This window comes from Anser anser, assembly GCF_964211835.1.
Source record: "Anser anser genome assembly, chromosome: 2".
In the NCBI taxonomy this organism is placed as follows: Eukaryota; Metazoa; Chordata; class Aves; order Anseriformes; family Anatidae; genus Anser; species Anser anser.
The window spans coordinates 47,849,709-47,875,892 of record NC_139721.1 but is presented as its reverse complement, the minus strand read 5'-3'; the positions used below and the strand labels follow the sequence as shown (position 1 = coordinate 47,875,892).

At 38.7% G+C, this 26,184-nt stretch overlaps 1 long non-coding RNA gene across 2 annotated transcripts in view; it reads right to left on the bottom strand.

Moving 5' to 3' along the window:
* Positions 1 to 20,624, bottom strand: part of LOC310894767 — an 80,898-nt gene extending 60,274 nt beyond the window's left edge. The window contains exons 1-3 of one of the 2 annotated variants that reach the window (XR_014580148.1): positions 20,592 to 20,624; positions 13,219 to 13,310; positions 11,643 to 12,385 (exon numbers count right to left, since the gene is read on the bottom strand). This is a non-coding gene — a long non-coding RNA (uncharacterized lncRNA). Of the gene's footprint in view, positions 1 to 11,642; positions 12,386 to 13,218; positions 13,311 to 20,591 lie in introns of those variants that run through there. The other variant, XR_014580149.1, reaches the window with a different exon arrangement.
* Between the last annotated feature and the right edge of the window lie 5,560 nt (positions 20,625 to 26,184).

The window sequence follows — 26,184 nt, the reverse complement described above, 5'->3', positions numbered from 1 at the left end:
GACTGTGTTTTGTTTGCAAAAGTTAGACAAACGTTTCCATACTGAAGCCCCTTCTATTCCTTATTGGTTGCCTGATCACAAATCCCTTTAAGTTCAGATATTATATGTAAATTCTCGTTCATGTTTTTTTGTTTGTTTGTTTGTTTGTTTTGTCATTGTTTTAACAGCTTAATGTTCTTGAAATACCACAATGTCATCCACTGATGCATAACTCACTTGACACTTTTCCTGTGTTTGTAATGAGCAGTTGAAATTATGTTTTAAGAGATGTCAATTATTATGTATTAAAATGGACATAAAAACAAATCACGGTACTATAGATAAAATTAGGTCATAATAGTGATAACTGAATGGTGTAATTTTTGTAGTACTAGTGACTGATGATCAAGAAAAATGAAATAATGGCAGAGCAAACACATAAGGCAAGAAATATCAACATTCGTGTCCGTCTGAAATCAGAAGTGGAAAGTCTCTGCCTAAACATATAGAAATTGTTCACATACATCAGGTCCCTTTACTTTTCCTTTGTCTATATATTGGCATTATCTATATATTGGCATTATCTATATATTGGCATTATCCCTGATATCAAGTCCTTTTCTACATGTCCCATACTTGTGTATTCGTTCACAGCAGCATTGCTTCTGTCAGATTATTTCTGAGTCACATTTTCTTAATCCCTCAACAGAAATTTCTGATCATGTCTTTATTCCTCCTTAACTATTTTAAATCATTTTGCAACCTTCTCAGGTAACCATTCCCTATCCTGTGAACAACAGGATAAATTTTTCCTTGAATTTTCCCTATCCTGTGAAACAAACAACAAAAACAAAAACCCAACACTTCTTTCATCGGAATGTAAATATTTAACCATGTCTGCAAAACTCACCAAATAGCTTGGAAAGAAAAATGGAGCAATGTGATTAGTGAGGTAGTATGTTCACACTTTTGGTTACTTGTAAGCTGACAACTCTCCAACAGTCACAGCACATGGTATCTACCAGCCTGGAAGAAGCAGTGCTGTAGCTATCAATATTGCAGCCATATCCTCCTCCTCTATTTGGTCCAGACCCTGCTCAAAATGTTGGGTTGTGAAAGTCAGTATGTGCTAGGGAAACAAACTATTCTTTGCTCCAGCAGAATCCCCAGAGGACTTCCTGGCACAGGAGAAGCACTGTGAGGAAAATCCTTGCTGTTCTAGCTATATTTCAGCTACATGCAGGAAAAAATAGATGAGATACTGGCAGGTGTGGAAGTCCTGAAAGATATATGGCCCTAGACCAGTTGTCTCCAAACTTTTCTGATCATACACCAGTATCAGTAACAGATTTTTCACCATGTACCCTGATATAAATATATTCATTAATAGATTATATACATGTATTCCTATACTAGTATATTATGTGCAGTACAAAACATGCACAGAAATAGAAATTAACATAAAGATTAGATAAAGATGAAATAAACACAATTTCTAAAATGTATTTATTTATATTATTTTTTGAAGAAAAAAAATATTGCCTCACCCCACTGGATTTTCTTCCACTCTCCCTGAGGTGTGTGCACCAACTTTGGAAATCGCTGCCCTAGATGATGCTGGGACAGGTTAGGTTTTCTAATAACAAAGAGGAATGCTTCCACTGTCTCCAGGATGGAGGTTTAAGGTCAGGAAAATGAGTACAGCAGACAAAAACTCCAGGAAGCCAGAAGCAGAATGGTACATGCTCTGAAATCTCCCTTTTCCTTCCCACAATGACCCTCCATCTGAGGAACATAATGAAGTATTTGCAAATCTTTTGAAAGGGGAAGAGTTGCTCCTTAGCTTTCAGAAATCAAAGTTAGCAGGAGTTATCTATCTTGTTTATAACATGAAGATAATTTTAATGACAGAGCCAGATAATGAAACTACTTTCTCTACAATGTAATGAAAATCTATAAAGTATGCTGGAGATGATCAACAGTTTAGTAAAACCCAGCCCCAAGTCATCAATGCTCAATGAATGCTTAATATTATTTTCTAGCAATTTCCCTCACTTGGCACTGGCTTGATACTAGGGAATAGAAATTTTCTGCTGTTATAAATCACTGTTCCACCTCAACATTAACTGTCTGCTTCTTCTACCAAATGGTCAGAGGCATTTCCCCTTCCTTCATCACGAAAGCCTAATTAGGTAATACAATTTGTATGCCTAAGGAAATTTGAGGATATAAGGTCATGATTCTCAAGTGTGTCTATCTAACTTACAGAATTGGTCCCCAGCATATATCATAATGGAAACTTGTTTGCAAATATAATGAGAAAGTACATTTCAATATAATTACTATTATATCTTTGTTCTTATACATAAGACATTTTTTTAAAAAAATTGTCAATCAGCAAAGAAGATTTTTTCAAGACCTTTTTGATAGCCTTGTACAGAGTAGAGCCCATTTAGGTTCTATTAAAATCCGGAAGACTTGTTGTCAAGACATTGTCTGTCACTTAAGTGGTGCCAGTACGATCATACTATTGCTATGTTCTTGTTATCTAGAAAACCTTTATAATAGTGAGAAGAAACAGCTTGAAATGAATAAAAACTGTGAAGTCCGAAGTATTGCCAGAGCTCCAGTAATCTGCCAGTTTTCCACAATGAATTTTGATGTTTAAAACTTATGCAATAAACAGTGCAGACAAGCAGCTTTTTGACATGATCTGACTTGCAATTTGCACCTCTGAAAAACCAATACTTTTTTTGTTCTCTTGAGTCCCTTTAATCAACATGTCTCATTCTACCTCATGGCTGGCACTTCTGCTGCAAGAATCTAAATTCTCATTCAGATATGCTAAAAGTAATACAATCTCCTAATGAACCTCTTCACACACAGAGGAAAAAAATCCCCTGAAGGAAATCAATGATTTTACATTATTTTGTTCTCTGCTTGGAAATGGGCTGGTTTTCTGACCGAAACATGAGGGTATGGATAACTTATGAACACGGACATAATTGCTTGCTAGCACTTTGATTAAAGGTTCCTCGGGGCACCTGAGATCTGGGTCCCATTGGACCATGAGCTTCACATGTTGTAAAATGGTGACATGCACCCTCAGCTGCCACCTTTCTCCAAGTCCCGTCAGTCCCTATCCTGCAACACACCTGGATGTGCACCCACCCAGTGGCAGCATCCCTAGGAAAGAGGGTAGTTTGGAAGAGGCATCTGCCAACAGAGCATGTATTTCATCTGCCTTGCAGGTTTCTCCTGAGAAATCACTAGGAAAGGCAGCAATGAGGGATGGGCTGTGAGCCAGAGGAACTGTCTTGGCAGACTGCGCAGACCTTGCAGATCACAAGTCAAACCCTCCTGAATGAAACAATGAAGCAGCTTAGTATTTACTCTTATTCTCCGTCTCCAGTATTTCTATTATATTACAAGCTGTGAAACCACTTCATTTCTTATTTACCAGATGCTAGTTCCTTTCTTATTGATAATTTGGACCAAGCTTCATATGGAGAACAACTGGAACTCAATTAGAAGTCACAGAAAGGAAGAAAAAACTACTTGAAATGTACTGAGAACTTCTTTTTTTTTCTTTAAAAGGAGAAAATAGCTTCACTTTTATAATTAGCTGACTTTTTAAACATGGGAAATAATATCTACTAGTGAGTTAGACGGTAGTAGTTCTTTCTAGTCACAATTTCACCAAACTTTGAGAAATGGTAGTAGGAGTCCTTCTCTTCCCCTCCCAGTTTTCGAGAGATCTGAAGAGGAATATCAGCTTCTATGCTTTTTCAATTCCCAGCTGGCTTCCCAGGTTTTGAATTACATACGCACTGAATGGAACTAAAAAATGCAATGAAATGAAAGAAAAAATGTTTTCTCTGTCCTGCAAGATGCCAGTGCTGTCAGAATCTGGTTTAGCACTTCAGCACACTCTGGTTCCAGGTTCTTAGCCGTAAGAGCCATGTGTGTAATGTCTGGGCTAGTTTTGACAGCCAGATGAGACTTCTTCAGGGGTTTATTTCCCATAGATAATATCAGTTGAGACCTTGTCATTACTTGCCATATTTTTACAGGTCATTGTACATAGCCTCACTTTTAACACAGGCAAAGATAAACTTTCTAAAATATGAATTTTCTTTTACATTGGTTGCTTTCCTTTCTAAATCTTCCCTTCAAACAGCTGACACTAACAGAAAAACTGGCATCCAAATTTTAAGTGCAGGGAGCTCTAATGCTGAGGCACACAGACAAGCTGCAGACAGAGCTTGCATCTGAAAGCAAGACTAGCTTTATCTGTAGGTTGCTCTCCCTCAGCTAATTAATGCCTTCACAAACTGGGCTAAGTAAGTTGTGTGCAGCTCCATGACAAAGCATCTATGAAATGCTGGACACCAGCTAGAAAATCTGTGTGATCTCTTACCACATTGTACAGATTTAGTGACTTTGGTCCCTGCTAGCTGCAGATATACAATAAATATGCTCTTGGTCTGCTGCCAAGCATCTGTATAGACTTAAACATCTGTAGTGCAGGAACTTAAATGGATTGTGTAATATAATGAACAGCAGGCTACGTAATTACCCTTTATTTACTCGTAACAAATCAGTTACTACAAAGAATTGTATTTTCTACACTGAAAAAAAATTCTACTTCAATTAAATTGGAAACTGCACTTGCATTAATTCTGTCAATGAGCAGTATAATTTCAAAGTGGACAGGGTGAGTATAAGGACACAGAAAATAGATTTTTTCTTTTGAAGAGCTGGCAGTAGCACACCAAGTCTTTGCAATAATTCCAAAGAGTTATTGATTTTGGAGCTAAAGAGAACCACCGCATTCATCTGGCTTGACCTCTTGTACAACAGAGGATTTTGCCCAGCAAATTCTCCAATAAACCCAGCAGCTTTTTTACTTAGTTTTAAAAAGACCTTACAGGCCCTGAACTAATGATGAAGCTAAAAAGTGTATGTTCAACTCATTATGTAAAATATGAATAAGAGTGAATTTTGATCTTATGGTCCAGATTTATTTGAGTGCCACATTTAGAGTCTGCCGCATTTTCGCACAACTTCTGACACTTACTCTGTCAGTCAGAAAAATCCTTCCCCTTCTGACTAGTATTGCAGTGAAGAGAAAACACCACATTTAAGACTCATTACTTCTTGAGCAGTATGTGTGAGTTGTGCTAGATGGAGCGTGAAGAATTTAACATCCACACCATGGCTCCGGAGTGATATAAATATGATCTAGATTGATCTAACAGTCCACATTTCTATCTGAAAAAGAGAGCACTGGAGAGCTAGAATATGTGACTAATGCACTGAAAAACTGTCATTCACTTGAGTGTGCAGAGAACATGAAGCAATAGCCCTAAGGAATAAAATTCTTTGCACATAGCTCTGCACAGTGCATCCTCTCGGAGGACTGTGAAGTGCAGTATGAGAACATCGAGGCTTTCTTGGTTGACCATTTCACCAAAATAAGTCACACAGTTAGTAGGGTGCAAGCGTTGCTATAAATTTGTCTGCTGGGGAATACAAGGTAAGGGATCCCTTATACCTTTCCACTCCCATTCAGGCTGGGCCTTTCCACACCATCTATACCCTTGCCATTCAATGTAGGGATTGGAGCCAGAGATACATTTTGCCAAGTTGTGTCTACCTTGTCTTCATTCAGATCTGACTTTTGAAATCTTAGAAACTGTAGAGTTTTATTGAATAAAATAAACCTATTAAGTGTTATTCACAAGGTCTTTCCCTCTTCTGCTCAGCTTGGAAATGATTTTTTTTCCCCATGAAATCCTAAACTTTTTAGTGACTGACAACTTGGAGGGAGAGGACAATGTAACCTAACCTGCCCTAAGAACTCCAGGATGGTGCTGGGAGTACTGCACTGCCTGGGATTCAGCTGGGTTTACTTACCTCTGAAGAAAAACAAAAAGATCAGCTGTAGTCAGAAGTGTTTTTCCTTTATTCCTTTGACATGAATCCCCCATGACATGCAAATATCTAGAAACTCTAACAATAGAATAATCTCACAGTGAACAGTGAAGCTCTGAAGGCACTGTTAGGTCTAACATTTTAAAATATGCATACTTGCTCATTACAGACGACTATGTTATGTATATTGTAGTTCTGTAAATTACCTAACAGTCCAAGTACATTTAAAATTCATTAGAAGAATTATCAGAAGAAATAACTTTGTATATAAATCCTACCTTTCAACTCACTTGAATGTGTCAACTGAACTCATGTAGAGACAAACGACTTCTTTTACAGGATATGCACATACCTCAAGAGAGTATTTTCAGCACTGGAAACTGCAAGATGGTATTTCACTGCCCTATGATATTTGATAGCTTTGGTCTAGTTTGTATCTTCCAAAGAAGAGCTGCCAAATTATTGAAAGTATGAGGCCTAAGGTGTCTCTGTTAAATTTGCGCGCACCTGTCATGCAAAAATGCATCTTTTTGTGTTCCAGTTGGCATATGAACATGAAAAATTGGTATCTTTGCATTCCAAGCAGCTCATGAACCCAGTTTTAGATTTCAATTTTACATGCAAGTAGGCTCTTCAAGTACTAAATGAAACATGTTATTCAATAGAGATAAGCAGTAAAATATCTACACTTCTGAGCAAACCAAATAAATATGTCTTGTGTTCAGAACAAGAACATATTGTTCTCAGGTAAAATGTTTAGCTCCTGAAATATAATTTGGAACTCAGCCATGATTTTTTTGTTATAATAAATTGTGCCTTAAAAATAATGTTACTAAATCACCATTTAATTCCCATACTCTAAGAAAAACTACTCAAGTATCCACAGGTTACCTTCTGGATATTGGATTTTTAAGTCCCTTTCTCTTCCTGATCTCTAGATTATATACATTTTCTATCTGCCGTATGTAGTCCTTCTGTTTAAGCTAAAGAGACTTATATTTTTAGGGCTGGAAACGGTCTGTTCACTGCCTCCTAACAGTTAAGATGGCAGTTGCTGCACATGCATATGTGTCTGAAGCCAGTGAACTGTATGGTCACATCACTGCAACAGTTATTGCTCCTTAACCAGTGATCCCAGCTGTCAGAAGTAAGTGTCAGATTTGAAAATGTAGTCTAAAGTGACAGGGGATGGTTATTAATGCTACTGAACAACTAGTGTACTTCTCTACTGATGGGAGAAATCTTCTGCCATTAGCAATTAGGTTAGAAAAATGCGAGTTCTTAAATTCCAACTTTGTTCCTTCTTCTGGCCTTGTCAGAAACCAGATGCTATATAAGAAGGACCAACTACAGTTTCATGACACTAAAACTTCAGAAATCTTAGCAGTTAAATAAAAATCAAATAGCAAAGCTGCCTTTATACTATTTTTAGGTGCCATTTTAAACAGAATATCAGAAATTTCAGTTACAAAGGTTTTGTGACATCTGACACCAATCGCATTGGACCTATTCAGCTGCTTTAGGTCCTCCAAGTACAGGTTGGTTCCCTGATGACATTTCTGTCCAACACAAGTTGTAGCAGACTCTGGCAAAAGACTAATACACTCACTATTAAAAATCTTATTTCTAAAAACAGAAAGATCTTATTGTGATAGGTGGTGATGCAAATAATGTTTCCCGGTGTATGTATTTTTTTTATAGGTAGGACACTCTGCCACCTAAGAGGAAGATAATTTATAATAATCAACTCTGCAAGCCGTGCTCCTGTCATTGCTGTTGCTCTTTGATAGCAGATGAATAAGCAGTACCAGAAATGGCAGTAAAGATGCAGTAGTTCCAGTTTAGCAGACATATGCCTATCTTGCAGGACAGGAGTGTACTGTGCACTAGAAAACAGATTGCATTTTCACCTTCACATTTTTACTTACTTTTCATAAGTCAACATTTTCTTGATTTAATTTACATGTATATGTATATGCACACACATAAAATCCCTATTTAGTGCTTTCAAAAGTAGTTATATGAAATATAACAGTTCATATATGCTGTATATCTACATTCTTAGCCAGAGGAATATGTTTTGCCAGTTCCATGCATGGATTGGACCCAGATGACCAGGGGTTACCAGTAGCAGAGGCTGTACAGAAATATAGAAGAGGTATATAGCTATAACATCATGGTACATTTCTTTAGGTAGGGGTTACTACTGTACTGTCTTCTATATTTAATGGTAGAACAGTATTTTATGTTTTATTGAAATGTTCCCTGTTTTTAACAGTTTTATCAAATCCTGCAGTCCTCCTGATGATGTCAACGAGAGTTTTTTGTAGACAGGGATTTTGGGACTTAGCTCATTATAGAAAAGATGACTGATGTGAGTGTGAATACAGATGCATTGATCTGTTGATGATAGCATCCAAAAACAGCCTGACACAGGTCCAGTTGGCAGAGACCAACATGAGGATACAAAAATATGGACATTTATCTCCTGGGACTTACATGCCTGCCACTTGAACCAAAAGACTGCATAACATCCTAATGTACTTGGCCAGTGCAGCAGCCAGCAAGATTACCATTCATAGACTTTGAAATGAAACACCCTTCACCCTGTTTATGCTTCATGCATGATTAAGTGCTAAGAAAGCAAGCCGTATCAGTGTGACAATCTGTCAAGGAGATGAACCTTTTGCAGAATGACAAAACAAAAAAAAAATCTAAACATATTTTCAGTGTAAAACCTCTTGTATTGTTGTTTATAGTGTATTATAGGAAAACAGTGTTAAAAGGGCAGTAAGGATGAAAAGTCAAGCCCCACAAAGTCAGGAAATGTTGAAATTCAGACTCCCTATGAAATCAAAATTTTGTTCTTTTGGTAATACTCATTATGAGCCAGTAATTAAACAACCTCACATTGTATCTTTGTATAGGACCCAGGCCTTCCTCAGAGCACAGCATTGATGGTGCTCAGTGTTTGAAAAGCTCTTTAGTAATTTGGTTTATCATCATTATTCAGTGAGTTTTTATTTATTTACTCACATGCCCAAGTACGTGCTATTCAATGACATTTCATTCTCCAGCATCCCTTATGTCATGTCACAAGATAATAGGATAATTCAGGTTGGACAGGATCTTAGGAGGTCTTCAGTTCAGCTCAAAGCAGGGTCAGCTGTAAGGCTAGATGAGGTTGCTCAGGGTTTTATCCAATCAAACTCTGAATCCCCCCAGGGATGGAGACCGCACAGCTTCTCTGGGCAACATATTCAACTGCCTGGTTACCCTCTTTGTGAAAAAGCTTTTCTTTAAATCCAGTCTGAATCTCTCTTGTTCCCACATATTCCCATTATCACTTGTCCTCCCACTGTGCTGTGAATATCCTGGCACTGCCTTTTTGGTAACCTCCCAACGGTCCTGGGGGCTGCTGTTATGTGCTCTCAAAGCCTCCTGTTCTACAGGCTTGGGCCAGTGCTGCTCCCTCATCTGCCTCTCATGGGGCAAGTGCTCAAGCTCTGACTGTCCTGCTCACCTTCTGCTGAACTCCTTCTGATTTATCAATGTCTTGAATGGACACAGTACTCTAAATGTAGTGTAATGACTGATGACGATAATCACTTCCCTGGATCTACTGCCTATGCCCTAGTTAATACAATCCAGGACACCTTTGGCCTTCTTTGCTGCCAATGCACACTGCTCTCATGCTCAGCTTACTGTGGTAACTTACCTCAGGTCCTTTTCTGCAGAGCTGTGTCCCAGGCAGCCTGTCCCCAGCCTGCACTGTGTCCCAAGGTTCTTCCTTCACAGACACAGAGCTTTGCATTTGTCCTTGATAAATTTTGTAAGAATCCTGTCAGCATGTTTAGGTCTCCCTGGAGGGCAGCTCTGTCCTCAGTGCATCAGCTGGTCCCCTCCAATTAGGTGTGATCTGCAAACTTGATGAGAGCACACTCTGTCATCTCCAGATACAGATAATAAGCCCTGGGACAGGTACCCTTGTAGAGCAAATCTGTTAACCCCTACCCTAAGTGACCCGTCGACCATATAATTTTTTATCAATGTAGTTGTGAACCCACCCAGACCATAATGTCCTGTGAATGCTGCTACCACCACCTTCACTGCAGATGGATGCTGGGCAAAGGCATCTGCCACTGCTGAATGAGTGTCCCTCTGCACTGCATCCCTTCTTGCCTCCCTGCATCCCTTCAAGCCTGCCAGAATGCCTCCTGCCCATGGCTCACTTAGCTCATGAACTCCATTGCCACTGCACTCTCCTGCCACATGACCTCCCTCGTAGCAAATAAACAATATTCCTTTTCTGTATCGTGCGGTACGTGGTCCTATGATTCATTTACTGCATGCTGTTTCGTTCTTCTGATTAGAGGTGTGGGCATTTCAGCATAAGATTTTCTGTGGAGCCCATTTCTGCCACATGTGAGTAGCAATTCTTTAATCTCCACAGCCTCCAGGAGAGGTAAGGAGGTGGATGTGGAATTGTTCTGATGTGAAATTGTCTCTGCTGATTTTGAGTTACATTTGAAATTCACAAGTCTGATTATTCACAGGATTTAGCATTATGTAGCACATTATTCGTTCTGATAACAACTCTTAAAAGTTTTAAGCTGGGGCCAGGAATAGTCTCAGAGGCTAAATTTGTGCACCCAGGAAGTGAGAAACACATACCGAGAATTATTCATATTCAGACATCTGGCTTTGGAGCTGTCAATCACCACCCCTCTCCACTGACTGCACAGAAAATTTGGGCTCTGCATTTCAGGCAGTTGTGGGAAGTTTAGCATGATTTGCCCCAAATCACTCCAGAGACTCTGGTAGACCCCAGTCTTGCAAGGAGCACTGAAAACTACAAGAGGACATAGTTGCAGCACCAGAGTCTCTCACAAAATGCCTCCATCTGCCATACATCAGCAAACATCTTACTGATAAAAACTATTTTCAGTAGATGATCCTGCCTAATTGTCTGAGTTTAGTGCACCCATTCATTAGGCATGTCAGGGGCCTTGAAATATGTAGTTGATATATTCCACACATCATCAGGCAACTGAGGACAGTAAGGTAACATTTATATAGAACTCTCCCAGACAGTCACCCAGTCAGGTATTTCTTTAAAGTATTTGATTTTGGAAACCTCGGCAGCAATTCTATCAATAGGCTCAAGCATTTATTTGTTTGCATAGCTATTTATGAAACCCCCCAAAATGCTCAAAGCTCAGTTAAACACTTCCTCAGGATAGCTTTCAACATAACAGCTCATTTGAGGTGAGTCAAGTAGATGACGGGACACTCAGATCTTTCTCCAAACCTAACCTGTTGTTGGGTAACAACAACATCAAAAAGAGGTATGCATCTAAGGTCCATGGGAAGACTGTCAATTATATGGAAACTTAAAGAAGAGTTATGAGTGAGACAGAGAGACACAAGGAAACAGATGGATTCAGAGTTTTCAGTCAAAGGGGAAATGAAAAAGCAACACGAGAGAAATTCATGATATTTTTCAAGATTGAATGGGAAACATAGGTCTCAAATGAGCCAGAGTTCAACAGAAGTCTGCCTGAAGGTAGCTTTAAGATTAAGTACTTGGAGTGAAAGTACCTGAGTGAAAATTCAGGCAGATTCTTATTTTACCCAAGCCACCTCCACAGTTAATGATTATTCATCTCAATAGCAGCACCGTCCTGTGTCCATCAGTAAAGAAAAATTTGCACAGTTGAAGCAGCTAGGAATTTATTGAGAAAGCCAGACAAGGATAAACATGTTAGGGCAAAATTAAATTAGGACTGTGAAAGTATAAGCTTCTTCTGGCTACAGGCTAAACACTGTTGCAGCAAATTTTCATGCTCAAAGATTTCTTTTAAGAGTGGCTTGTGATGGATCTTGTCTTGCAAAAATAACATCTGAGCCAATCTACAGCTCTCAAAGCTGGCACCATGGTTAGCTAAACATATCCCCACTCTTTTCTAAAATGAGCAGCTATAAAGTTACAGGACATAGATGAAAGCATTATTCTTTTGTACTAGGCACACCAACTACAGGTGAAAAATGAGGAAAAGTAATTCACTCTTTACTAACAGCAGACTAAATTAACAGAACTCTAGTGACAAGTGACAGATAACAAAAGGTTTTTGAACTGAGGACAGGTCCCAGATCCTCTGCTCTTACAGACTGCTGCAGACGAGCCATGTCAGCAACGCTTACAGACAGAAATGTCAGCAGCATCAAACCACTAGGAATGCTGTATTTAGAAATGATGGAGTGTGTACCCATAATCTAGTTCTGCACTCTGACTGCAGTACTAGAGTGGATGGGGTAGTATGACTTTCAGGCTCACAGTATCCTCAGATCATTCCCTCCACACAAATTACCATGTTTATCACTGGTGTCATCTTGTGCGATGGATTTCAGGACTCATGTCATATTGCTTTTGAAAGAGAAGAAACACACAACCAGGGAATAGAACTGGCTGAAGGAAAAAAAAAAAAAAAGAAAAAAAAAAAAGTGATGAAGCATTTATTTCATTGGAATTTCTCAAAATAAAAATCCTGAGTGGAGATGGTTCGATTTTGACTACATTTGCACATTGAGGTAGTTTTTGCATTTGCAAAAGTTTGGAGCAAATTGAGAGAGATGTAATAAAGAGATTTCTTACTAGATTACTACATGAATTTCCTAATGAGAAAGAGCACACACACTCCCATTATGACTGGTGGCAGCCTCTGTAAAGGATGAATCCATCAGACAGTTCTTTGCACTACACAGGAAGCATCAGGCAAACACACCCACTACCACAATTGGAAGGTATTACCCAAAGGTTAGTTTTCCACGTTTAAATTTAATTTCTCTTACTGGCCTGAATCATTCACAGAGATATATGTGAGTGCACCCTGGAGTCTTGTGAATTAAAAGAGAGAGAGAATTCTCCCAGAGCAGTTGAAAAATAAGGAAAATTAAATTAAAGTGGTTGGGGGGAAAGCAGCAAACTGCTCTATATTTCTCTTTCTCTCACTCTGGAGATGGTGTGCGCATGTAGATGTAAAACCACTTAGGTTCCTTTACCTGCTGAAAGTAAAGAAAAGCTGACTTTTCTCTCTGGCAGACATACCAAATGGCTGACGGCACAGTGTATTATTCATTTGCACTGTATGAGTCATTGCCTGCTCTGTTAGTCAAGGAAAATTATTGTGACCAAGGGGAAAGGTGAAAAATAGTCCAAAACAGAATTATAGGCCTCTATGTACCATACTTTATTATCAAATTTACAAGCAGCCATGTTGCCAGGACAAACAAAGAACTGACCCTTAAGACAGCAGAGAACAAGAGATCGTGGGTTTGGCCCTCACTTGTGCACACACTTGTGGTCTTCATTTCTTCCCTCCAGTATCCAAAACCTTGTACATAAAAAATTTCAAAGCACAATGTAAAAAATTCCTTTCCCAAATACATTGTTCTGATAAAACCACAAGATTAAAACATTTTTTTGGAAAAATATACCGTCCCCTTATAACGTTCCATCTATAAAACTCAAAGCATTATCCAACAGCAAAATGCCACTGAGATATCCTTTATTTTTAAAGGTAGAAACCAGAGCCTCCCAGTCCCACTCAAAGCCTGTTCACAGCTAAGCCAGGAGCAGAGAGCTGATGTCCCAACAGCCAGAATTCCTCCCAAAGCTTACAACACCCTCATTTTATACTGATTGCTATAGTTTTTGTTGCATAAAAATGTGGGATGTAAAGACATGGAACTGGACATAATTTGTGAGGAGAAAAATGGGCTCTGTGCTACGGCAGCTGTGTTGGCATCCTGAAAATTTGGATTTCGCCCCTAAATTTCCCATGTGGTTCTTAAGCAAACCCCTTGTGTTTTTTTTGGTTGGTTGGTTGTTGTTGTTGTTTTGTTTTTTTTTTTGTTTTCCCAGTTTACTTTATGTAGAACGGGACTAAGAATAGCTTTTTAGCTCACAGACCTTCACAGCCTGTGATGTACTAAGACACTCTGCTCAAAAAAAGCGTTGCTTAGAAACAAAAATAAAAATCAAAGGTCCCTAATTTGGCCTACCAAAGGGAACCTGGGAACCAAAGCAGCATCTTGAGACCATGCTTTTACCTCAGTGCTCCAGAGGTTGTTCTCAGGCAGAAAACAGGGCTGGCTGTGAAGTGCTTTGCTTTGAATAACAGGTGACCTAGCTGCGCATGTCATGTCCCAGGCTGCTGGCTCCGAGTAACTCAGCAGCCGCACAGCCTGGCAGTGGCATTGCTTCAGGTGCCAGCTCTGGAGGTACTTCTGAACCTCTGAGCCCTCCAAGAGCTTCAGCAAGCTGAGTAGGAAATAGTTACTACCAGCAGCTGTTGCACTGAGTGGGACTCTGATTTAAATAATTCATTTGGATAGCAATGTGTAGGTTAGTTGATCAGTCATTAATTTTCTTGCTTCCCAGTTTTTCCTAATTATCTCCATCACATAGGAAGTCCACAAGACATGTTTGTCGGTGAGTATGCCTACTCTGTATTACTTTTTGCAAAAGTACAACACATGTACAATCGTTCAATACTATTTAATAGCTCAGCATCCCCTTTACTGCAACATATTCCATTTCTGAACTCTTGTAGATAATAGTTGACCTCTCTCCATGAGAAGTACTGGTTGTATGTGCTGCAGCAGGAATACAGATGTTGAGAGAAATTTCAAGAAACAAATACCTGTTTCAGACCTGAATCTTTTTCTGTGTAAAAATTGCTGTTCCTTTTTTAAGTCTAAAAAGTAAAGCTGGTGAAAACAATATTTTTCTGGCACAAATGTTTATTGCAAGACTGTGCAATAGTGATAGGGTGGCACATCTAGTCAGTCTTTTTCTCTGGTAGTTTGCAGATGAGCAAGTCTTTCTATTCCAGTGCCTATTTCTGCCCTAGATTCTGTTGTTATGAGTACAAAGTGAGAGGCATGTCCTCTTCTTTATCTATTACTTGATTCTGATGGGCTATGAAATGCAGGAGACACAGTACTAGCAGGGATGATCCTGCTCTCTAGGTAATGGTAGGCTGAAGCGTAAGGAGACAGAGGAGCTGTTTGCCCAGCTGGGCACAGATGGTACAGTTTCCAGGAAAAGAAGGTACTGGTGGGCACAGGGTGTAAGCACAGGGCACTGGTCACAGGTTATAAGAGGTGATTTATGATTTAGCTGTTGGAACAGTTGGTTCTGCAGAACAGGATCAAGTTCCCACAACACAAGTCTGCCAGTGGACCAAGCTGGAAGGAAGACAAAGTATGCAGACACTAAGAACATATTATCTTTAAATAGCAAAGCTACATCAACAGAAGTCTGAAATCTTCTGAAGCCACAGGGGACACAACTACAGTGCAGGGTGCACTCGCTCACCACTGTGTCTGTCCCATGGGATGTGCGATATGCACTGTCTGCATGCTGTCCCCATGTCAGGAAGCATCCCAGGTGTGCACTGTTCTCCTTGCCCTAATTTCCTCAGGGAAGAACACAGCAGCTGGGAGGGAGCTGTGGTGCACTCCTGTCTTGTCACTGCTTTGAGGCTTGGAGGTATGGGGTGAGCTGCATAAAGCAAGCTCATGCACAGCAAGCTTCCTTTTACAGCCTGGAAAAGATGACCACATTGACCCTGTTGAGCTGTGTAAGATTGCTTAGCAGAGGAAATGGAAGGAGTTCATGGCTGCTTTTAAATGTCATTGTAAGGCAGCTTCACCTTGAAAAAAAAATCATGATGTCCTAACAACAATAGTCTGAGATAAAAAGATTAAGGCATACATGAGTTGTAAGGAAATTAATACCTCTATACTCCTCTTGTAGCTTTTGATGGACCATTTAATGAGAAACAGTGAGAGTGAAAGAGCAAAACCCCTCTGGCCTTCTATGCAATTTTTAATTAAGTGGCAGGACACGTTCTTGGAGTATTAGATGTGGATGCTCAACATAATATCAAACCAGAACTATTTAACAATCAAGCTTTCTTTCCTTTTATATTTCCTGTCTGAGCTCTCACAAATTCCAACACCTCACCCTTTCATTCCTGTAACATTCACAGCCTTCCCTCGCTCTCTCTTTACCACATACCACATTGTTTACCTACAATACTCACACCAACCTGCTCTTCAAACCTATGTCCAAAAAATCTTACAAAGCTACTGGGATTATTGCCAATGAAACCTCCACCTTAGATTTTCTCCAGGACCTAACAGATGGAGAAATCAAGTATTTCCCCAAAAGCCTTGGTAGGATCTGTGTGTTCAAGCCCATTGCAAAGGTTCTTCGGTAGCCACCAGGTCTAAAAAGGGAGGATCTCCAAAACAAAGTCCTAGAGAAATATTGTAGTGGATCACTCTGAATAATCTAAAGTGGAAGACTACCAAAGCTACTTGTGCTAGGTTCTCTGACTTAAAAGGATGGTGAACTGATTTTCTTCCCTGAGCAGATATCGTTAATTTTCTTTAATGCAATTACAGTAGCAAAATAAAGCTTTTAATATGCTTACATTTGGGGAGAGAAGCACAGACAGGTGATTGCATTGCAACAGCATCCCACTACCGGTTGCCTCTCACATTGTCATTTTAGAATTTGTTACCAATTGTTTAATGCTATGCTCTGCTAGCCATCATAATTACCGTGTTTTTCTGTCCCTTACTCTTAATTAACTATGGCTCATCTGAAGAAGATGATGACAGCTATGAAAATCTAACAATGCAGTTAGAGGCACCACGAATGCTCATCCTGAAAGATTTACAGTTTAGATTTATGCTGCTTCAGTCTTAAAAGTGAAGCAGCTGAGATCTTTCAGAGAAGTGATCTGTTCCAAAAAGCCAGCTGCTCAGAAGCCAGCATTTCCTCTAGGTGATGACCTTGCTCCTGCCTTTCCATCCTCCATGTCATGTTTCCTCTCCCTCTGTATTTAAACTATGCACAGTTTCAAATCTCTCTATGCATCCCCCCTGCCATTACATTAATTCTTACAGAAAATACTTCTCCACTATCCATTAGGCTGCTAGCCATTGCCTTGTTCAGGAACACATCCTTGAAAGAAAACAGGGAGAAGCTTTACTGTGGCAGTTCCATGGGCCAGACCCAAAGCAATTACTCCAAACACCCAGACTTCTGGAGGAGCTCCAGGAATGAGTTTAGTAAGAGATTGGTTGCTTGAATCTCCGTAATGTTACTGTACAAAACATGGGGATACCAAAGCTTTAGGAAAATATAGTTAATTTAATGCACTAAGTTTTACCCTTACAGTAAAATGGTGTTTTTGTCATAAGGGTATTCCAAATAAAGGTTCAAATCCAGTTTTCAGGGATTGCTAAGAAAGGAAAAATTTGGAGTCCCATAGATATACATACTCAATCAGCATTATCTTGAAACTGTGACTATAATACCACACTTCTGTTTCACATTTTAAAGGAGTTTCTAATACTTCTCTGCTTGCACTGTCTTTAGGAACCCTTTAAAGCACTACATAAACTACTGTCTCTCTGTAGTCTTAAAGTATTTCAGGGTATCAGACTGCACTAGTTTTGTTATAAAATATGATCATATCCTTGCAGGCAGCCTAGTTGCAGAGGAGGACTACCATGTAGTCTATAGCAATATGGAAATTCAGTTCTACATGTATTGAAACTTCACGTGTCAGTACTGGTTCCAACCCACTTAGTAGTCATAAAAAACAAAACAAAACAAAACAAAAAAACATATTTTATTTGTTGTATTTTTCTTAGAGGTATAAAATATTTTGTTTTCATAACCGACTCCCAGTTTCCATTTAAAAGTAGCAGATGCTACTCCACAAGTCAAAATTGTGGGTTATCATTCCTCCTCAGAAAAAAAACTTCATTGTGCAGATTCTAATGTTATCAATGGTAACTGGATATTTAATGAATCACTCAGTAGATGAATAGATAAAATTAAAACAAGGGAAGTGAGAAGATAAGAATGCTAAGACTCTAACATGTTTATTCTCTATGTAGTTATTCAATACCAGAGTCAAGTGAATGGGGCAATGGTCTTCATGCAGGCTTTCCTGTAAGGTGTATTCCTCCACTTCAGTTATCCTTTATAGGTTTGCCAATAGTTTGTTCCTGTCTTTTCTATTTGATTTCAAAAATATTCTCTAGCTGTTAGCATAGCTCTCTCACACACTGATGACCTTTTAAATAATTAAAATGCTAACAGTTCATACAAGCTATTATGCAATTCTCTCTTCAAAGTAGCAGGCAAAGGACCAAAGCCTGCAGACAGAAGACCTGTCTGTGCTACTTGGTTTTTACTTGCTTTGTTTTTCTGACAGGCTTTGTTTGAGGAAAATTGAGATGTGTGTTTTGTTACTGGTTCAATGCTCAGAATTTCTCAGTGTCATGTCATTATTCATCGTTTCTGTTTTGATCATTTAAGCAATCTTTTCATGTTGTTTTCCTCCTGGATATATTATCTGACATGCAACAACCACAGTGTTCATAAAGCTCTTTGTTGCCTGTGGGTACATACGTAGCTGATGCCTGTTTAAATGGCAGTTTCACAGCCTTCGGAGGTATGCTGCATCATCTGAAAAAAACAATTGCTGTGCTAGAAAGCTCAAGACACTCTTAAAATCATCTCCTCAAAACAGTGACATAACTTGGGAGGAGAGGTAGAATCTAGGCAAAGTACAATGTCAAATTAAATAACCTGGACTTCTGACAACACACCATTGATTTGGTTACACATCAAACAAAAGTAACCTAGAAACTGATAAATTTAAAATGAAGAAATTTTGACTTAAATAAGAAAATTGGTAAATTTAAAAGCGAAGAGGTACATTCAGCTAAATAAATGGAAGTGAAAGCTAGGACCCTGTAAAATTGAGCAAATTTTCAAACATACTAATACAGCCTCTCTGTTGCAATTAATGGGAAGTGTCAGTGCTGTGATACCACTGTCCTACTCCAGTGAGAAGTGGTACAAGAGACATACAAATGCACTGGATTGGGCAAATAAACCAGGATTACCTAAAAGATTATGAAAGCAAAACAAAGTTAAAAGGTGTGTTGCCTTTAATTTTGATATTTGTACATGCACTTATCCCTCTATACAATCACACAAATAGAGATAAGGTAATTGGAATTAATTCTAGAAAAAAATTCTTTTCAGAAGCAGGAATGCCCATTGCACATCTCTAGGATCCCAGGTAAAATTCCCAGTGTTCATGGTTAAAGCACTTTATAACCCATATATCAGCTCTACATACAATCTCTAACAGTTATTTTTAATAATAAAACCCAGACAGCAGGTTTGCATCTTATATTTTTGTTAATGAATTTAAATAAATTATTATCCATTTTTGCATTTTAAATTCTACTTCACCTTGAATCCCTCAGGTGTGAAAATGGCAAGCCTTTACTCTTGCAAAAACATTATCTAGCTCCAGTGTGGCACTTTGCATCACCAAAAGAGACAAACATCATTTCCTGAATTTTGCAGGAGAAAAACCACATGTAAAGCAATGAAGTTGCCTAAGCAAGTCTATTCACAAAATGAGTGGCAGAGTTTCAATGGAATTCAGTGGTGTAAGGCAGCACTGACCAATATAATATTTCTATAGAGAAATGTTCTTGAAGAGTTCACATTCAGTCATAATTACATTATTATTATTATTATTACTAATGGTTAACATTGTAGGAAGTCAACATGAAAATATATACTACATACAGACAAAAACAATGTAATACACCAGTATATAAACATATTATTTTGATTTTCTGCTGAAATAGCAAGAATTTAGCCCGTAAAACAAAAGGCTGAAAATTGGACTAATGACAATTTCCTCAATCTTTCTTTTTCTCTATAGTAAGAAATTGAAGACCCAATAAAACACAAATCTGATGCTTGTCACAGCAGTGTTTTATTGGGTTGGAATGACTGATCTTCAGACTATTTAACTATAATCACATTATAGGGAAATGTTAGAAAACTAGTAAAAGAACCTCAGCAGATGAGGTCACATCATTCTGTCCTGCCTTGTAACCCTCCTGCTGCCTAGAATACTACTCTACAAAAATGAAATGTGGCATCTCAGCAAAGTTCTCCTATAGATTGAACTCCATAAAATGGCTATGAGCCCCAAAACAGTGGTGTATGCTTTATTCTTTCTTTGCTTCAAGTAGTGACAAGGTTATCATTCAAATTATCAAAGCACCTGTTTCTAGATGCCCAGTGTGCTTTCTGAAGGGAAGCAAGGTGCTCTGGCTATCAGCAGATGAAAAAACTTTTAGGCTGAAGACAACAACAAAAAAAGAGTCATTTCCTTCTGGACCATATTCCCCCAGACTTGTTCTAACAAATCTAATTCTTGTTTAGCTGTAGTTTATGGTTCTCTTGGATCTCTGGGACACCATGACATCTGCTTTTCTTCAAAGTTTCCAGTAGGAAAACAAAACAAAACAAAACAAAACAAAATCTGTTGTGGTTTAACCCAGCCGGCAGCTAAGCACCACACAGCTGTTTGCTCACCTTCCCTCCTCCCTCTCTGGGATGGGGGAGAGAAACGGGAAAGTGAAGCCTGTGGTTTGACATAAAGACAGTTTATTAAGACAGGAAAATAATAATAATAATAATGATAATGATAATAGTACTACTAATAATAATGTGTACGGAACAGATGATGCACAGTGCAATTGCTCACCACCCGCTGACCGATGCCCAGCCTATCCCCGAGCAGCCGGCCCCCCACCCCGGCCAGCCACCCCTATATATTGTTTAACATGACGTCAGATGGTATGGAATACCCCTTTGGCCAGTTTGGGTCAGCTGTCCTGGGTCTGTCCCCTCCCAGCTCCTGCTGCACCCCCAGCCTGCTCGCTGGCAGGACAGAGCGAGAAGCTGAAAAGTCCTTGGCCTGGTGTAAACACTGCTCTGCAACAAGTAAAACATCAGCATGTTATCAGCGCTCTTCTCATCCTAATCCAAAACATAGCACCCTACCGGCTACTAGGAGGAAAATTAACTCTATCTTAACTGAAACCAGGACAAAAACAAAACAAAACAAACAAAAAAACACAGCCAAATTATGATTTATCAAAATTAAGTAAAAGTTTTAATCTCGGCATGCTCTCCTGCACCATGGTACCCATTGAAGGAAAGCAATAAGCAGTGTTTTCTATTTGAACAAACAAACAAACAAAACAAAACAAAAAACCAAAAACCGCAACCAGAACAAGCCGCCAAACCCTTTCATCTAAATTAGCTTGAATAGGCTAGATGCACGCTCTGTGACTTCTAAATTTAGTCTGATAGTTAAATATAAAGACACTACATGATGTTCTCATATCAGAAAAAGAACCACTCTCACAAGCTATGTACCAGCTTTACTAATGTCATCTTATCAAAACTCTGAAATGCCACGGATTTGGCTGCTTCTAGAAACATAATGGTTAATGATATATACCATTGCATGATCCCATGCATTTCAATTCTAATCCATAGTTTAGCCTTACATTTTGGATTGTTTTCTGGGACATAATAATCTATATTTTCAGTTACTTAGGGTTGTTAGATTCACAGGGATTTTTATATCATAGACTTATTTGAAGCAGGTTAAAATGCATGCCTGAATCTATGCCATCACATTTATTTTTTTCCCCATGGAATTTTATCAAGTCCAGTCCTAAAAGCACAAGCAGAAAACACTTTGAAAACACTTTGGTGTCTGGAAGGGCAAGAACTTTGCCCACTGTTCTGTGCTAGTTACACCAAGCTAAGTTACGCCTGCAGCTCCCTAAAAATGACTTCTTGAGGTCCTCCTAGCCCTTCTCCATACTTTTTTCTCATTCTCACCCCCTCAACCACTTTAATTTAGCAAGCAATTAGATACCTAATTGATAAAGCCTTTAAAACATTGAAGAGCAGACTTGAACTGCATACATGCAATAATGCATTTGAGACCAATTTATTGAAGGTCTTAGCATGAAGAGCCTTGTACTGACTTAAATGGGCCTCAAATGTTATTCTAAAACTCTATCAAATATTTTGAAGCAGGTCATTGCCTTATTCCTGCAGAAACAAATAAATAAATAAATAAATTTATAGCCCTACATCTACTTGCTGAGACCTTATCCAATAGAAAGGTTTAAATTCAGGATATAACTCTGACAGGCCGTGTGATGCAGAGAAGAACAGCAGTGTAATTGGTTTTGTTGGTGTCACTGCCTGACACCAGATAGAGCAGGGAAGATTGTAGAGACCAACTGATTCCTTTTTAACACAAGGCTTGTTAGCTTTTTTTTTTTTTTTTTTCTGGAGGAAAGGTAATTTGCAGTTGTTGTGTTGTCAGTCGTCAACGGGTTGCTACAGTGTGCAGTCAAGCTTCTAAGCAGTGTTATGTTTTGTTTTCTGTTCTTGTCTGGATTCCTCCTTTAACCTTATCAAAGCAGTTAAATTTCTTCAACCTATCAAGCTGAGCCATGTCAGCATCTTAAGACAGTTGCTGTTGACACGGCTGAGCAAAGCTGAATTGATCTTAAAACCCTCAGGACATCCTGCACAGCATGCATGCTCTATACTACCACCACATGCTTGATTTAAAGTTCAAACCTTTCTAGCTCATTGTTGGCAAGGTAAAATGTTTTGTACCACTAACATTATTTATGATCCTTCTGTTCCCACAAATACTATCCCAGTAAGCTTAGACTGTACACTGGAGATGGAAAAGGAAGATGGTGACATGGTAGCTTGTGCTGAAAGCAAAACAAATAATAACAACAACAACAAAAAACTTGAAACTACAACAACAAAAACACACACACACACAATCCAAATTGAGCTGTACCTATCTGTCCGAGAAAGCTGCAATAAAACAAGATTAGTTACATTAGAGAACAAAGTGTGCCTGACAAGGCTTTCAGCTGCTTTCCACAAAGAACTTGACAAGTGAATGGCCATTTTCCAAGCTGTTAGGCACCCAAGTTACTGCAGGTTTGCATGTATCCTTGTGTTTTCCGCCAGCAGGCAAACACTGTGACTGTAGCCCATGAATTGCAAGAATTGTGTCCTTAACACTGTAAGCAGAAATAAGGTTGGATTTTGAAAAATAGACTGTTCCTTATACAGAGTGGGGTAACACTGTGCTTCAACCTTCGGGTTCCTCCATTACTAATGGCACTAGTCTGGGGACCCCAAACACCAATGGGATTAACAGAGCAGTTTCCTGTGGTTCTGCCTTGACTGCACTGTCTCTGCTGGGCTGCAGAAAAAGCAATCAGGAAGAACCAATCTCTATGTCCAATTTGTAGAGCCTAAGTAATCATTAAAAAAATGAAACCCAGCAATTTTACAGGAAAATTCATATATTGCAAAATCCTATTTGTATAACCGCAGACAAAAGCCCTTCCTACAGCTGTCACTGGCAGGGTCTTTGCATTTATTTTTCATGTGTTTTTAAGATGGATGACTCCAGAAACTGTTTGTCAATTGAGATGTGTGTGAATTACCCACACAACTGTTACTTATTCAGAGAAATTGTCCATGAAAGTTATTAAGTTATATGGGAAATAGGTATGGGAGCTTAGATTGTGGTTTTGTACTAGAAAACTCATGGCTTGGGAAATAAAGGCTTGGAAGCTTTGCAAGCAAAACTCTACCTGTTCTGTGAAACAGAGGAAATAAACAATATGAAATCTCATAAGAGAATGAACTCAAAAGTTAAGTTAGTGGCAGAGAAAACCTGTCCTTTAACACAATCTAAGAGAGAAAGGAAGGAAGGAAGGAAGGAAGGAAGGAAGGAAGGAAGGAAGGAAGGAAGGAAGGAAGGAAAGGAAGGAAGGAAGGAAGGAAGGAAGGAAGGAAGGAAGGAAGGAAGGAAGGAAGGAAGGAAGGAAGGAAGGAAGGAAGGAAGGAAGGAAGGAAAAGAAAGAAAGAAAGAGAAAGAGAGAAAGAGAAAGAGAGAGAGAGAGAGAGAAAGAGAGAGAGAGAGAGAAAGAAAGAAAGAAAAAGAAAGAAAGAAAGAAAGAAAGAAAGAAAGAAAGAAAGAAAGAAAGAAAGAAAGAAAGAAAGAAAGAAAGAGAAAGAAAGAAAAAAAGAAAAAGAAAGGAAAGAAAATGAAATAATGATTAACAGAACAAGAATTAAAATAGATTTGAGTACTGCTGCTGAAATGGGAATTCTCAGCCTGTGGCAATGAGAACATTGTAATACCAAAGAACAATTGTGAGCAATAGCTACTATAATGTCATCATTTTATTATCAATAAAGTAGGCTGATGATACGGAGCAAGTAGTTCATCTCTCAAATTACGTCTTAGTGGAACATTCTGATTTCAGAACTTGATTTTAAAAGTATTTCAGACCTCATTTCCCTTAAGAGCAAGGAGGATTTCCATTTATATGTTATTCTCTTTTACCTAAAAATCAGTGTTTAATCATCTTTCATTGTGCTTTTATTCAGAGTCAAAGAACACACTTTACCTCTTTCAGGGAGCACTCAGAAAAAAAAAGGTTCAAGTACAAGGCTATTAACTTGTATGGATGCAAATGATTTGGAAAGTAATTTTATTTGTATCTACATTGTGATTATTCCAGAACCCGCTTGCTGAAGATTTTATATTAAATGAAAGATACATTGAGGTGATAAGCTTTCTTGTTGTGCCCCCCTTACTTATTCAACCAGAGCAGGAAGCCAGTCAAAAGTGGTGATGGTTTGTAAAGTAATTTTATCTCTGACTGCAAAGATAGTGATTTTCTTGGTAGTCACTTGTTGGGAGTTTAGATTAGAGGCAATAATAACATATTCACTATACCCCCTTTGTTTGCTCAGCCATAATGCTGAGCTATAAAATACCTAACAATCTAAAATCACTGCCAGTCTACACTGTGTTAGGCTTTTCTGCATGATGCAGAAGTGAATCAGAACCCCTGGAATGAACACAAAAAACAAAGACAAAAATTTAAAAGAACAAATACAGAGTTATAAAACAGAAAGTTTCTTTCTATAATTCACATGGAATGTTTAGAAAATTATTAATATAAGAAATTAATGCATGTGATTTTTTTTTATTTTTATTTTTTTAATCCAAAATTACATCAGTAAGCATTTGTTTATTTTTCCCTTCAAAGAGGTGAAGGGCCACTTGGGGCTGCTGAATGGTGTGTGACTTGCACAGAGACAGCATAAGCAACCAAAAGAATCTGGGGAAGCATCATCTATCAGACAGATCTGCTCCTGGGTGTTTCCTGGGATTACAGTGTGCCTGCATGATTTGGAGGGAACTACTAAGTACAGAGATGAGAAGGAACAACTGGACCAGCTAATTCTCCCTGACATTTCCTCATATTAAACCAAATCTTTTGGTCAGCCACAGTGCTAGTGTTTGATCCCAGTAGTAGAGTGGCACTTCCCACCTGGTAATGTGGAGGGCAAGGAAAAGGGTACTTGGAAGACCCAACAGTGACACAACTGCCAACAGAAACCATGGTAGTTCATCTTTCCACATTCAGACTCCCTGATCAATGTCCTAAAATAGTACATCTCATCCTTCTTGTCCCCACACAGCCTCTGTAGTACCCAGCTACTGAAAGCCAGTAAAAAGCAACACTTCAACAATACTCCATACATTACGTAATTAATATATCAAGGAGAAAAAGTAAATGAGTCACTGTGGTCTGAACAAAATATGCTCTTCAACTCCAGTATCAGCTCAGGTGTCTCCATATCATCATCTCGATAAGAGTTAAATGGAAGGACATGTAAAACACAAGCACAGTCTGTCACATATGAAGTGTTTTCTTTCTGCTATCCCACATACAAACCGTTGAAAAGAAGGTTAGATATCCAGAGGAGTTAAAAACAAAAAGTATGTCTGGCACCTTTCTTTTTAAAGGGGTCAATAATAAATGCTAGTGGAATATTTTGTGTGTACGTGGGTTGTTTTTGTTTGTTTGTTTGTTTTGTTTTCTTATAAGATTTTACTATTTTCCTTCCTGCATGTATCTAGAAAGTTTTGTTATTATATTTTCTAGTTTGCTGCAAAGGGTGAAGAGATCAAAGGAGGACAGTATATAGTAGCCCTGTGTCCTGGAGTGAAATTAGGATTCAGTTATTAGCTCTGCTACTCAGAAGCACACATGAACTAATGCAGCATCTATCCACTTTGCCTTATCTATTGTGACAAGCCTCCAGGGGGCTGATCCACATGAAATTCATTTCACATCTCATTCATTGAGTGCCTGGGATTTGAAATACCTTTCTGCTCTTCTAGGTTTCAGTAAGCTAGACTGCACAGACTC